Here is a 14,125-nt window from a genome sequence, read left to right as displayed (position 1 = left end):
ACATAAACTGTAATTCATCGACTGGCCACTAGGGACAGTCTCCAGAAGGGAACAGAATCTAATTGAGCCCCATGTTAAAATACCCAACTGTACAGCAGAATAAAACATGTTTACAGCCTGGGACAAATTGTGGTTTTGGTCTATATGGCTAAAGTTGCCCTTCATGACAACTGTGAGGGGGGTGAACTCATTCGTTTACTTTATATAAAGCCATAAAGCTCTGCATAATTAAGGGCGTGGCCACTTTGTGTGACAGGTGGATAGCCATTTATCCACTGTCTGTTAGTCACTGGATCACCTCAGCTCCGCCCACGTCCTGCCTCTTTGCCCATTTTCTGTTATTTGGGAGTGCGATGATGCATTGGAAAGATGGTAAAGGCCAGCTTGTCTACTTTATGCGTCAAAACTGCTCTTCAGAATCATTTAAGTGACGTCATGGACACTATGTCCATATTTTTTTTTTACAGTCTATGGTTCAGTGTTAGTGTTACAAATAGTTACAAATGTTCAAATTATCACTGAAGTTTATAGCTTGGATATAAACACTGATGTCTACGGAAACAATCAAAATGGAGCAAACCCTTTAAAAAAGTAACTTCATATCAAGACTATAAATTACATTGTTACACCAGTAGGTGGCGACAAGTGATTTAAAAATGTAAGTCATTGAATCATTCATTCAAGAGATTTGTTCAAAAATGCTGATTCATCCTGTAATGAAACAAATTAAGTATTTGAGTTATAGAATCATTTATTCAAACTGATAAAAAAAAAAAAGTTCACTAAATATTTTAAATAGACTGCAGCAGTTAATGTTATGTCTGAACCTGTAGTAAATTATGTTATTTTGTTAAGTTTTCTCATTTCTGTTTAGGATCGTGGGAGAATTGTGATCTCTATTTGATTCTTAATTCATTCAGAATCGTTCAGCTCTAAAGACAAGTCAGCCGAAAAGAAAACCTCACTGGTCAACATCCGAAGAGTTTCTTCGTTGTGAGTTTTAGTTAGGCTCAATTTAGTTAGTGTCATTTGGAGGAGGCCAGGAGCAGCCAATGGGAAAAGCAGGTCAGGCGGAAAACAGGCAGGATGTAAATTTGAGTGTCAGGGAGAGAAATGGCGTGTAAAGCCGCACGAGCAGAAGATCCGCTCGACAGGAACCACAGGAACCGGGCCAAACAGACACGACTCCTAAAATAGAACCATCCAGAGCTGAAAATCCGGGCCTGCAGGAGATTCTCACCGTCAAGAGTGTTGGAGATCGACTGTGAAACTCTAATTATGCCTCACTCTCTCTCTCTATCTCTCTCTGTCTGTCTCGTTTCTCATCACAGTTCAGGTTCCATTTGCATACTATCCTTGAGAACTGTCAGCATTAATGGTAATTAGTGGTATTTTTAAGGTAAGAATCACTATTACTCTTCCTTGTGTTAAAGGTTAAGGATTTATACTAACAATTATCCCAGAAGTATTAACCTTCTGTTTGTGCTAAGGACATTAAAACGCGCTTTTTGTACATTTTCTACATATATTCATTTGAAAAATGCATGTCAAAACCACTCTTCTAAAGATTTGGTGGGCTTTTTTTGTGACTCAATCACTCGAACACCTTAGCAACCACACAGCTACACAGAATTTTTTTTAAATTAAAATTAGACCAACCACAACACCTTATAAACGTCAACATGCTAACATTATAGTGGACTTTAATTACATATATAGCAAATCCAGGCAAACAGCCCTAAAACTGCATACTAAAAAGCATTTGGATCACATTAGCATTGCATAGCGACCCCATTGCAAACACCCACAGCACCTTAGCAACTGCTAAAAAACATTTAGTGCACTTTACCTATGCATAGCGACGCCCTGGCAAACTGCATAGCAAAGCACTGCATAGCAGTGTCCTGGCAAACATTTACAACACTTTAGAAACTGCATAGAAACACCCTGGGAACCACATAATGAAATACAAAACTGCATTAATGCTCTTTAGCTATGCATAGCAACACCCTGGCAACAGCATAGCAGTATGCAAACAACATTTAGTGCACTTTATCTATGCATAGGAATACATTGGCGAACACCCACAAAACTTTAGCAACTGCTTAAAAATATTAAGTGCACATTGCCTTTGTATAGTGACACCCTGGCAACTGCCTATCAACCACATTGCAACACACTGCATAGCAATGCCCTGGCAAATACATATTGGCATGCACACATTTTCTGGAATTTGCCTTTGTATAATGACACATATGTATAACGACAAACTGCATAGCTAAAGTGCAACATCCTGGCAAAAACCCACAACACTTTATAAACTGCATAGCAACACCTTAGCAACCACATATTAAAATATCAAACAGCATTTAGTGCTATTTAGCTATGCGTAGCAACACCCTGGTGATTACACTAGTATGCATATCAATGCACTACAAACTATTTGAAGCACTTTAGCTCCGCATAGCAACACCCTGGTGATTACACTAGTATGCATATCAATGCACTACAAACTATTTGAAGCACTTTAGCTCCGCATAGCAACACCCTGGTGAACACCCTACCAACTTAAATGCAACAATCCACTTGGAGCACTTTATCTATGCATTGCAACAACCTGGCAACAGCATAGCAGTATACAAACAAAATTTTGTGCACTTCAGCTACGTATAGCAAAATCCTGGTAACACCCACAACACCTTAACAACTGCACAGCAAGCAAACTTTATTCATGTATAGTGACAACCTGGCAAACTACCTATCAACTGCATAGCAACATACTGCATAGCAATGCCCTGGCAAACCCCAACAATTCTTTTGAAACTGCATAGAAACACCCGGCCAACCACATATTAACATGTCAAACAACATTTAGTGCTCTTTAGCTATGCATAGCAACACCCTAGCGAATGAACTATGCATAGCAACACCCTAGCGAGTGCACTATGCATAGCAACACCCTAGCGAATTCACTATGCATAGCAACACCCTAGCAAATTCACTATGCATAGCAACACCCTAGCGAGTGCACTATGCATAGCAACACCCTAGCGAATTCACTATGCATAGCAACACCCTAGCGAATTCACTATGCATAGCAACACCCTAGCGAATTCACTATGCATAGCAACACCCTAGCGAATTCACTATGCATAGCAACACCCTAGTGAGTGCACTATGCATTAGTGCACTATGCATTGCAACACCCTAGCGAGTGCACTATGCCTCACTAAAACCATTTGAAGCTCTTCAGCTATGCATAGCAACAACTTAAAACAGCAGAGCAACTGCATAGCAACACTAAAACCCATTTGTAGAATTTTAGCACTGCATAGTAGCATGCAATCAACATTTTATGCACTGTAGTTAAGCTGAGCACGACCCTAGCAACTGCATAGCAACACTAGAATCCACTTGGAGCACTTTAGCTATGCATTGCAATGACCTGGCAATAGCATTTCAACATGCTAAAAGTCGCACAGGAGTACACTATAGCAATGGCACAGTAGGCATGAATACCCTAGCATTGAAGTGTGAACGAACACTCATATTTCCTTCAGGAAATGTACAAAATCTAGTTTTCTATTATCAAGAAATATTTAAAGCCATAATAATTGTTATTGTCTCTCCCTGCAGTCCTGTGAAGCTCAGAGAGGCTCTGAAATGGTCTCGACTGATGCAGATTGCTGTTTGTAGCTGCAGCCCTGAAAAGCACTTAAAGTGTGTTTTGAAAGAGGGCTGCTCCATCCCGAGGCAAAGTCTCTCTCTGTGTGAGTGTGTGTGTGTGTGTGTGTGTGTGTGTGTACTTTAGAGATTTCTGCACTTCTACAACAGGAGTCTCTTTCAGTAATTCAAGGGAAATGTTTTCTTGTATTCTCTCTCTCTCTCTCTCTCTCTCTCTCTCTCTCTCTCTCTCTCTCTCTCTCTCTCTCTCTCTCTCTCTCTCTCTCTCTTTTACCCTGTTTAACCCGTGTCTGAAAATTTTGTACACCACTAACAGCTCTATCGGATATAATCAGTGTCAAAGCTTTTAAGATGAATGGAGATATAGCCTAAATATTGTTTTAATTCTGTCTTAAAATCACTACTTATGAATTCTGATAACTTACCAATCGAATATGTGACTATGTCTGGTCAACAAAAGCATTTGAGGTATCATTCTTGTCAAAAGCATAAACAATTTAAGATTAGTCCGTCCCAAATGCTTATATAAGCAATTTGCTAATTAGTTTAGCTTTTTAAGTCAGTTCACTAGCAAGCACTAGATCAGGAACCTACCTTGTTTCTGTGCAGTCTAATTATACACACACTGATTTTTACACAGTTCGAGTTTTTACACACTGTCTGTGTGTCAACAGTGTAAAGTATGAAGCGGCTAATTAAGAGTCGCTAAACTTGTCTTTTGCCGCTGGCATCCACACACCATTACAAACACACTTACACACAAAGCCCTCAGGCATGCAGAACTGTCACTATCATAAACACACACACACACACACACACACACACACACACACACACACACACACACACACACACAGTAAAACCAGACGCTCACACACACTTGGAGTCATTAGATTATTTCTGACACCAGACATTTCCTCCCGATAGCCTGATGTTTCACAGCGTGAACGTGTTGCTCTTTAACATTATTTTATTCTGTCTGATGTGCTCCCAGAGTCTGATGAAGCCACTGCTTTTCATTTAGTTTTTCTGGAGAGTGAGACGCCTAGTGCTAAAGGCTAAGAGAAATGAAATCCAATTCAAGACAGGCTAGTCAAACCATAGCAATGTTTGAAATGGAATACTAGTGTATTTCTATGGCATGCTGAAAACATTTTAGTTCTTTTAGTTGTCCTTTAGCCCTGAAGCCATCTTTATGCTAACAACACAAGTAGTCTTCAGCAGATACACTCATTTGAAAAGTATTTATTTCTGAGAAACAGAATAAAAAATAATGATGACTCATCCTGCACTTCACAGTTGTCCTATCAGATCTCTCTAGAATTAGAATGCCCCTTTCCCTAAACCGCTTATAACTGTCCCGCTAGAAACAAACAATGGGTCCTTAAAGGGAAGAAATTTTAATTCCGCCAACTTGCCAGTGTGTGTGTTGGAGTGCAAGTTTAGCATAGATACGTTTTTTTCTTTGAGCACTTCAGAGATTCGCTCTCCATCAAGCAATCTCTATTTCAGTTCAGCTCAATGAGTGCGCAGCGTATTTGACGTAAAGTAAACTCTAGTGTGAAAGAACATGACTTGCCGTCACATTGCTGAAAGTGCTAGCTGTGTTTCTCACACACACTCAGAGAGAGAGAGAGAGAGAGAGAGAGAGAGAGAGAGAGAGAGAGAGAGAGAGAGAGAGAGAGAGAGAGAGAGAGAGAGAGAGAGAGAGAGAGAGAGAGAGAGAGAGAGAGAAAGAGAAAGAGAAAGAGAGAGCGTTATACAATGATATTCTTTGTTGAATTGGAATTATTCAGCTTTCAAAGGTGTCATGAACTGCCATTTTTTTATACTGTTGTCTGAGGTCAACTAATGACATTTGTGTGGTTTTTAAATTCAAAAACATCATAACTAATAAGTAATAGGCTATTTTCTACACTTGTTTTTGAGGCTCTCATCTGAACGCTGGGTTTGATGGGCGTGACGCACTGGAGACTTAGAAGTAAACGTCCACGGCTAGGATTGGATAAGATTTGCATATTTAATGAGCTTCAGCTCCCCTGTCAGGTCACATGAGGGAGGGATTGTTTTGAAAGCGGCAGCCGGAATGATTCTCTCACAGGCCTCGCAAATCGTCTTTCTCAAACAAACACAATGATTTATTTCTCATCCACCCGCGATTGATTGGTATATTATTTTTGTATTACGTGGCCCACCGAATGGTGGATATAAGCGTGAACCACGCACACACACACACACACGTGCCTGTGCCCTTCAAATATCAAGTCGAGAGTGAACAATGCAGATCAAGAATGAAATGTTTTTTCACTATTTAAGATTCACCGGCCTGCCCACAGGCTTACGTTTTGGTAGCCCTTCTGGAAAATACACAGCCCCAGCCCTGGGACGTTGGACTTTGCAAGCCGTTGGACTGGGTTTGCAAAACGTTGGACTGGGTGTCTGATCCCGAATTGCAATGAACCAACAAATAAAGGATTCTCCAGCCTGTGACAGTGTGCTAAGGAATGTTCAGTTAGACACGTACACATAATCAAAACGATCTGTAACAATACAATACTATCACATATAAAAACATGTTTTACTCACATAAGTGCTTTATTCCTGTCAGATCCAATATAGAAGCAGTGTTGGGGGTAACGAGTTACAAAGTAACAGGTTCACTAAAGGATTTTTAAAGAGACAAGCCCTTCGATATGTCCTGCTGAAAATGGTAATACTTCAAATTAAATCTAAAACTGTGTACACTTTGCAATGATAAATATTTGAACAAATAGTACACTAGCATTGTGGGATACAAACTCTATGCAGTGCACTCCGGTTTACATTTTGGTTAACATATTGTCCCATGCATAAATAAAAATAGTACATTGCACAGTTTATATGTGCAAAATACAAATAGTAATAGTATTGTAGTATGCCATAACTAATACCAGCATGTTTTTACAGTATGCTGTGCATATATACATTTTTTTAATAGTGATTAGCAGGATGCATTATATGCCTCATTGTTGTCACTTAATGTTTAACTTAGCAGCGTGCATAGTTTCGCAGATGTAGTAAGTAATTACAGTGCCTCATGCATACAAAAAACCGGATAGTGCAATACACATACTGCAAAATTAATATGAGCAATAAAGAAAGCTATTTTGACCATACCTCATGCATATAGACATCCAGTGCAGAACTGATTAATCTTGGTTTCTCTGGAATATTTTTTGGCAGGATTTGTGACAGTATATAGTATACTAATGTAAGACTCTCTCTCTCTCTCTCGCCGTGAAGTGTGGGCGTCTCTATCTCCAGCAGGCTGATTTAAACTCTCATAGCACCTCAGCAGGGTTTGGATCTCACCATGCTGAAACCAAACGTCCCAGTACTGTTCCAGAACACTCAGATTTGAGTACACGTGACACCAGAAGTCCTGAGGGTTGGATGTCAATCTGGCTTTCAGTCACATGAAAGTGTGGTGTAGTGTTCGGACTGACCTGCGTCACGTGATGTGCAATCAGACGAGAGGTTTCAGACACGTGCTGCATGCAGGAGGCACTACAGCTGTGAAGAAAGTGCAGTCAGTGATTTCTGAAACACTGTTGTTTGAAATCAACTTAAACACACCCCTCCCTTTATTTCTCCACCCCGCTAAAGCACAAACACGCAATGCAAGAGCTGTTTTATCATATCCGATGCAAAGCAGTGGTGTTGGTCTCAGTATGTGTTTTTTATTGTTTGTAATTTCACCTCTGTAAGTTTAATCACTACGCTTTTCCCTGAATGTGCCTGAGGAGATCCATAACCGGAGACTTGTGCCTCTGTTGGTACAAAAAAAAAAAAAAAAAAGGTTTCCAAAGAGCATTTTTGAAGCCTAAAAGCCGGCTGTTTCCGTCTTGGCAGCGTATCGTTCCCGATAACTCAAAAGGCTGAGGTGGTGGTGCAATGACTAACAGACAGTGGATAAATGGCTATCAACCTGTCACTCAAAGTGGCCACGCCCTTAATTATGCCAAACTTTAAGGCTTTATATAATGTAAACAAATGAGTTCACCCCCTTCTCAGTTGTCATGAAGGGCAAAATTAGCCGAATAGACCAAAACCACTTTTTGTCCCAGGCTGTAAACATGTTTTTTTTCTGCTGTACAGTTGGGCATTTGAACATGGGGCTCAATGAGATTCTGCTCCCTTCTGGAGCCTGTCCCTAGTGGCCAGTCGATGAACTGCAGTTTATGTCACTTCAGCACGGCTTCTAGGGTGGGAGGTTGCCGCTTGTGTAGAATAACCAATCATCAAAGAGATGTAAATTACGTCATATTAGTTTGAACTGCTGCTGATGTACCAACTACGTAAGGAGAGTAGAGATATTGAATATTTGATTGCAAACAAATATATCAAACTATCGAACAACAGTTACGAATTAAAAATGAAGTAAGACTCCATGCCTATAGGCTCTTTAACACGGACATTTAATGTACAGAAAGGTGAATTTTTGCTTCAAGTGATAGGCTATAGGTGACTGAAATTATATTTCTCTAGCTGTACATGTATCATTTTTGTTTTGAAAATTTTGTATCTAAAAGTGACCAAAAAAATCAATTTTAAAGCAGTTTAAAAAACATTGGGAGGGGATCCTACTGCTAAAATTAGGTGTGCATCCTCTATTTTAAAACCCACCATTCTCCACTGAAGCAAAGCAAAATAATATTGATGAATGAACGACAGAGAAAAGAACATGCAGTACACAAGAGTAAACAAGCAAGAGTTTATTGTTAGTCTCCAGCAGCTCCAGACAAACAATGACACTCAACACTATCCTGTTACTAGAGCCATCATTACAACAACAGCAAAAACCAACACAATTTCTCCAGCGCTGGAAAGCTTTTCTAATATTAATGCGGGTCCTTGCCTGATCATAACCCTTCTTTTTCCAGTGATATTCCTCTGAACTTTTCTCTTTTGTAATGTCTCTCGGCTATCTCTCTTTCTACAAATCTCACTCTTGCTCTCTCTCCCCTCCCCCATTATGAGTGGACACGCCCCCTACTCCTGATTGGCTACAAGTGAGTTGTGCTACTCTTACTGTGCCTTTAAGGCAAATCAGTCCACATGGTGGCCATCTTGGCTAAAGTAGTCTCTTACGCTAAACACCCAGTTTCACAGATTCCTATTGAATCGACTGGATTTGGCCGTCAAGTTTTGCCAAGCAACGGTAAATTATACATTATAAACTGCGTGTCATAAATGTTACTTTTTAAAATTAAATCAAGCTAAAAACAATTGTACATGTCTATATCTTAACCAGACTCCCTAGAGGTGCCATACTACATTTCTCCCATTTGTTTCTCTACAAATAGTCTGTCCTCATGATTCAGGTCTGATCCGCAACAAGTCCCAGTCCGAATAATGCCTCTCTCCTAATGTCCTGTCAGACACATTTAACTAATGTTCTGCGTTTTCCTCTCTCTCTCCATGTCTGAGTGCTTTACTCAGTGAATCACACACACAGTCTCTCACTCAGTGTTGGGTGTGGTGTGTTTGGTTGAATCTGGGTCATTCTGTATTATCTTTATTGTGACTGACTGTGGTGTGAATGATGGATCATTTTATTCATTTTAATGCATTACAGAAATCCAGACTGCTACATCCATCCTCTAATTGGTTTGATGTCTGTCATCTCGCAGTGATATCTCTGCCAGATCCATTTCTGCTCTACAGATGGTGGCCAGAACATGTGAGTGTGTGTCATACACACAGCCAGGAACGGCTTCATCACAGAAACACGTTAGTCAGCTGACTGCTGCTTTTGGGTGGAGCTCCTGCAGTTTGTCTGGCTCCACCAGGGGGCCCCATAGTGTTTAACATTACCACCCACAACAGCAAAGTGTCATTAGAGATCACTGTTCTTATTAAACTCCACTGCAGTCCTGCCACGGCGCACTCAAAACCCTCAAACACTCTCAGAAGCTCAACAGCTTATTGAAATAAAGATAAAAGAGGAATTTTCAGAGAGGGAATTATGTCTGCAAGACATAAGAGTTTCTTCCAGTCCACCTCCTTTTTCATTAGCAGAGAGCGTTTCTCAGAAGTCACAAGCCTTTAGCCTTAGATGGACACTTAGATACTGACAGACACTTACTGAATCCCAAAATGTCTCAAAATTCAAGCACCAATCTCACTTCACAGAATTGTTTTGTAGTGTTATTATTTACAAAATTTGTGTTGGGTCTAGACTTGATCTGTTGTGGAGCAACTATGCTCAAACCAGAGCTATTTGGACCAATCAAACTGTCAGGGTGGGCTTTATACGAGGATACACAGATGACCAACCGTAACGTAATCATCCACGTAACCAAAGAGCGCTTGGGTTAAATTAATTAACCCACTAAATGGAGAACTTGTTCGTATATGCATTCACCTTCACTATTTCTCTCGAAAATGATGATCGTGTTGGTAAGCACTCCGTGTATCCTTAAATTCTTTTACAACACAGTCTATCCAATTGCGTGCAGAGGCATTTTCTTCTCCTGGTTCGATTGAAACACCCCATAATCACAGCCAAATGGAGCATGACTAGAATCTGAGTATGACGGCGTCAGGCTATTATTACGCTGGTAAATTAAAGCTGTCACATTGGTTAGCATGGCCATGTTAGAGAATGTGAGAAAGAACTAGTCCTGGATTGTCTGTCAAGGCATTAGATTTATGATAGATCTGACAAGAGTTTTGTTTGAGATACACTCTAAAAAAAATGGTGCTATTTGGCAGTAAAAGTGGTTCTTGGCTTGTAATCATAGGGGAACCACTTTTGGAGGTGCATATCTTTAAAGGGGCTCTACAGCACCTTCGTCAAATGGTGCTATGTAGAATCCATAAGAGGTGCCATATTGCATTTTATTTCTTCTTCAATAATGGGGCTAAACGGCACAACAGGTTCTGTATATGGTAGTACGGTGCTACATAGCACTTCAGTCATCCCAAAGAACTGGTGAAGAACCGCTGAAGAACCTCTGAATCACCAAGATTTGGTGCTAATACAGCATTTAAAGTGGTTCCCCTATGATTACAAGCCAAAGAACCACTTTTAGCACTATATAGCACTTTTTTTTAGAATGTACTTGGTAAGAAGTAAACAAGACCAGACAATCATTCATAAATAATATAAATAATACGTTTTAAGAATTTAAAATAGCATCAAAAATACCAATTAAAAAGAGTGCGTAACATATCTCAAGTTAACTTGTGCATTTACTTTTTTTTTTTTTTTCAGATATAAACTGTAATGTTAAATTTAAGTAATGAATAAATTGATTTAACCTAAGTATTTGATACGTTTGGGTAAGTGAGTTAATTAACCCACAAGCAAAGTGATTCAATTCTAATTCAGTTTTCAGCTTCCGGTCACACAGCATAATCCCAAATACTATTGACTGATATAATTGGATTATTTGAAACAATCAAATGATGTCAAAAGATGCAACCCTAAAAATTTTAGAGCGCTCCAGCGTAACAATTTTTTTTTTAATAAGTCAAAATACCTTCATATGTAGTCTACGCACATGCAATGAGCGCATTTAGCCGCACACAGCATTGTTTTGGATATTCTGTTAAGTCCGTAAAAAACAACCTATTGGGTTGAGAACTTATCCCTATGCCTTTAGATTTGGTGTTAAAAATGCCAATGTAAAGGCTAAGCGGACCAGGACAAAAAATTCTTTCTTTGGGTCCAAACGAAATACAAGGTTGAACACACCCTATACATCATAATCAGCTCACAAGAGGACAGCACTAAATACAGGTCTAAAAGGGGTCTTGGCCCTCTCCCAAATGGCACCCTAAACAATTGCGGTCTTCCTACAAATCCGCAAATCATGATGTAATGCTGCTTTGACTTTTAGAAAGAAGTCTGCTGTGGCGCCCGCTTGCACCAGTGCGGTCTTGGCAAAAGTGTACATTGAGGGTGCATATCGACCTCAAAGGGAGCGCTCGTGAGGACCTTCTGAAACCTTAAAATGACATGTTCTCATGGACTTACGGGCCTAAGCAAGTGGCATCCATTGTAGTATACAAGACTGAATAGTGCATAGGAAGTGTGCCATTTGACACATTTTTTAAAACGTTTTGAGCTTATCCACTATGTTGCTGTCTCCGTGTACTGACCTGAAGCGTAAACATCATGGGGCGCGGACTAGCCAGACGGGATTTAAACTTTGTTATAAAGTTTGGTTTAAAGATGAAAGACGTACAAAGCACAATGTTCTCACACCATTCCTAATTGAACACACTCTCGCAGTGTTCGTTCTGGTCTTGCGGCTGTCAGAATGAGCTTTTTTTCATCCATTAGATCGGAAGATATCTGACTATTCGAAACTAAAACGTCTCCTGGTGTCTTCTGACATGGGCACCAAGCCGGAAAATTCCCCTGAGTGACAGACCCCCAGTGACCAAGACCCAGAGATCAGAGAGTCAACACGTCCCTCGGGGCGTCCGCTGACATCCATGTGGTCTCAGGTGAGCAGCGCAAAGATCCTCCACGGACGAAAAACCATCTCTGATCTGGAAATATCCTCAGGCGTAAAGCGCTCCTCCTCTCCCTCTGTCTGTTTGTCTGAGAGTGACGGGGCCTGAAGTTGCTCTTTTTGATATGACAGTGGAAGTATCACTTCATCTTGTTGATGCCACGGGCCAGTTTGTCATCTGCAGAGACTTCACTCCCCAAAACAAGGTTAAAAACGCCAGCTCAAGCCTCGGGTTCCTTTTTAACAGCATCTTCTGTAATCTCTCTCCTCTGTGCGGCCCAAGAGTATGTGTGTGCAAGTTTCCTTTATCAAATACATATTATGTGACAGTCTCCACACTCTGTCTCTATGGAGGCCTGAAGGGTCGGACTCTTTAATCTGTCTGTTCTCTGAGAGGGGTATTCACTCTTTCTGTGTGAATGACTCGGGTCAGACCTCTCATACAAAACACAACCAAACCAGACATTGCTGAAGTTTTGTTTCTTTAAATAAAAAAATGCGATCTGCAGTTGTTTTTCTATGCAAGCATGCGCTACACATACTTGTCTCGCGCGTGACGCGTTCTATAAAAGCACAGCTCGTGTTTATAGGTTCAACTTTTAAAATAACGAGCTGCTGCTAACATGGCTGTTCAGCGCATGTTCACATAGAAAAACAATGGAAAGTAGCGCAGTGAATGTCAGGTATAGTAGGGAGTTTCAGTGATTCTTTCTGAAGGAACACTGTTACGCCAGTAGGGGGCGTCAAGTGATAAGTGAATCATTCAAACATTCGACTACTATGATTTGTTCGGGAACAAATCAATAGGGCTGTGTTCGAAATCGAGTTGAGTGAACACAGACACTGAGTGCGCCGTACTAGGTGACGAGATGACTAACAGACTGTGGATAAATGCCTATCCACCTGTCAATCAAAGTGGCCACTCCCTTAATTATGCAGAACTTGAATGCTTTATAATAATGTAAAAAAATTCACCCCCCTCACAGTTGTCATGAAGGGCAAAATTAGCCGTATAGAGCAAAACCACAATTTGTACCAGGCTGTAAACGTTTTTTTTTTTGCGTAAAGTTGGGCATTTTAACATGGGGCTCAATGAGATTCTGCTCCCTTCTGGAGCCCAAATGGCCAGTCGAGGAATTACAGTTTAAGTCACTTCCGTACTGGCTTCAACAGAGACTGGGGGAGGTTGCCACTTGGTTGTACACTTGTTATCGCAGTGCATTATGGGATTGAATGAGGGCACTCAATAACACTATGATTTTGGACACAACTACAAATGGCTGTCCCTTCAAATAGGGCCCTAGTTAAGGATAAAAGGGGCAATTTTGGACACAGCTGTGGACGTTTTTATGTCCAAGTGATTGAATCATTCATTTAACCAGTTTATTCAAACACGCTGATTCATACAGGAACGAAACGAGTAAATGAGTCACTGAATCATTCATTTAACCAACTCGTTCAAAAACCCTGATTTATTCAGTGTTTCACAGATTCACAGATCTTTATGAAAGAATCATGGAATATTTGCTCCTCACTCAAGTGATTCATTCATGTTTTGATTTTATAAATAGTTGTTATTTTAAAAATAATTGGTCCAAAAAAAAAAAATATTGGTCTGAATAGCATTTTTAAAACAACAGCTCTTTCGTCATGCAATTGCTTAAATGTCTTTTCAATTTTTATTATTTATAAAATAATTAAAATTATTTAAAATTATTAAATTATGTTTTATTATTATTTTTTTGTATGTGAATCCCATTTCTTTTTTATAGAATCTTCACATGGTTTTTCATTAAAATAGAGGGTGCGTTTGCACGACAACGAAAATGGAAACGTTTTTCCTTTGCGTCTTTCGCATGCAGACGTAAATGAATGGCCAGAACACACAAAAAGTTTTCAGATTTTATTTTAAAATGGTGTTGTGTAACATCACA

The 14,125-nt window shown here is 40.0% G+C and overlaps 1 long non-coding RNA gene across 1 annotated transcript in view; it reads left to right on the top strand.

The window, feature by feature from the left end:
• The first annotated feature begins 9,341 nt into the window (after positions 1-9,341).
• The window catches only part of LOC137064512 (uncharacterized), an 87,631-nt gene continuing 82,847 nt past the window's right edge, over positions 9,342-14,125 (top strand). The window contains exon 1 of the long non-coding RNA XR_010901558.1: positions 9,342-9,406. This is a non-coding gene — a long non-coding RNA (uncharacterized lncRNA). The remainder of the gene's footprint in view (positions 9,407-14,125) is intronic.

This window comes from Pseudorasbora parva, chromosome 25, assembly GCF_024679245.1.
Source record: "Pseudorasbora parva isolate DD20220531a chromosome 25, ASM2467924v1, whole genome shotgun sequence".
In the NCBI taxonomy this organism is placed as follows: Eukaryota; Metazoa; Chordata; class Actinopteri; order Cypriniformes; family Gobionidae; genus Pseudorasbora; species Pseudorasbora parva.
This window is presented reverse-complemented; position numbering and strand designations above follow the sequence as displayed.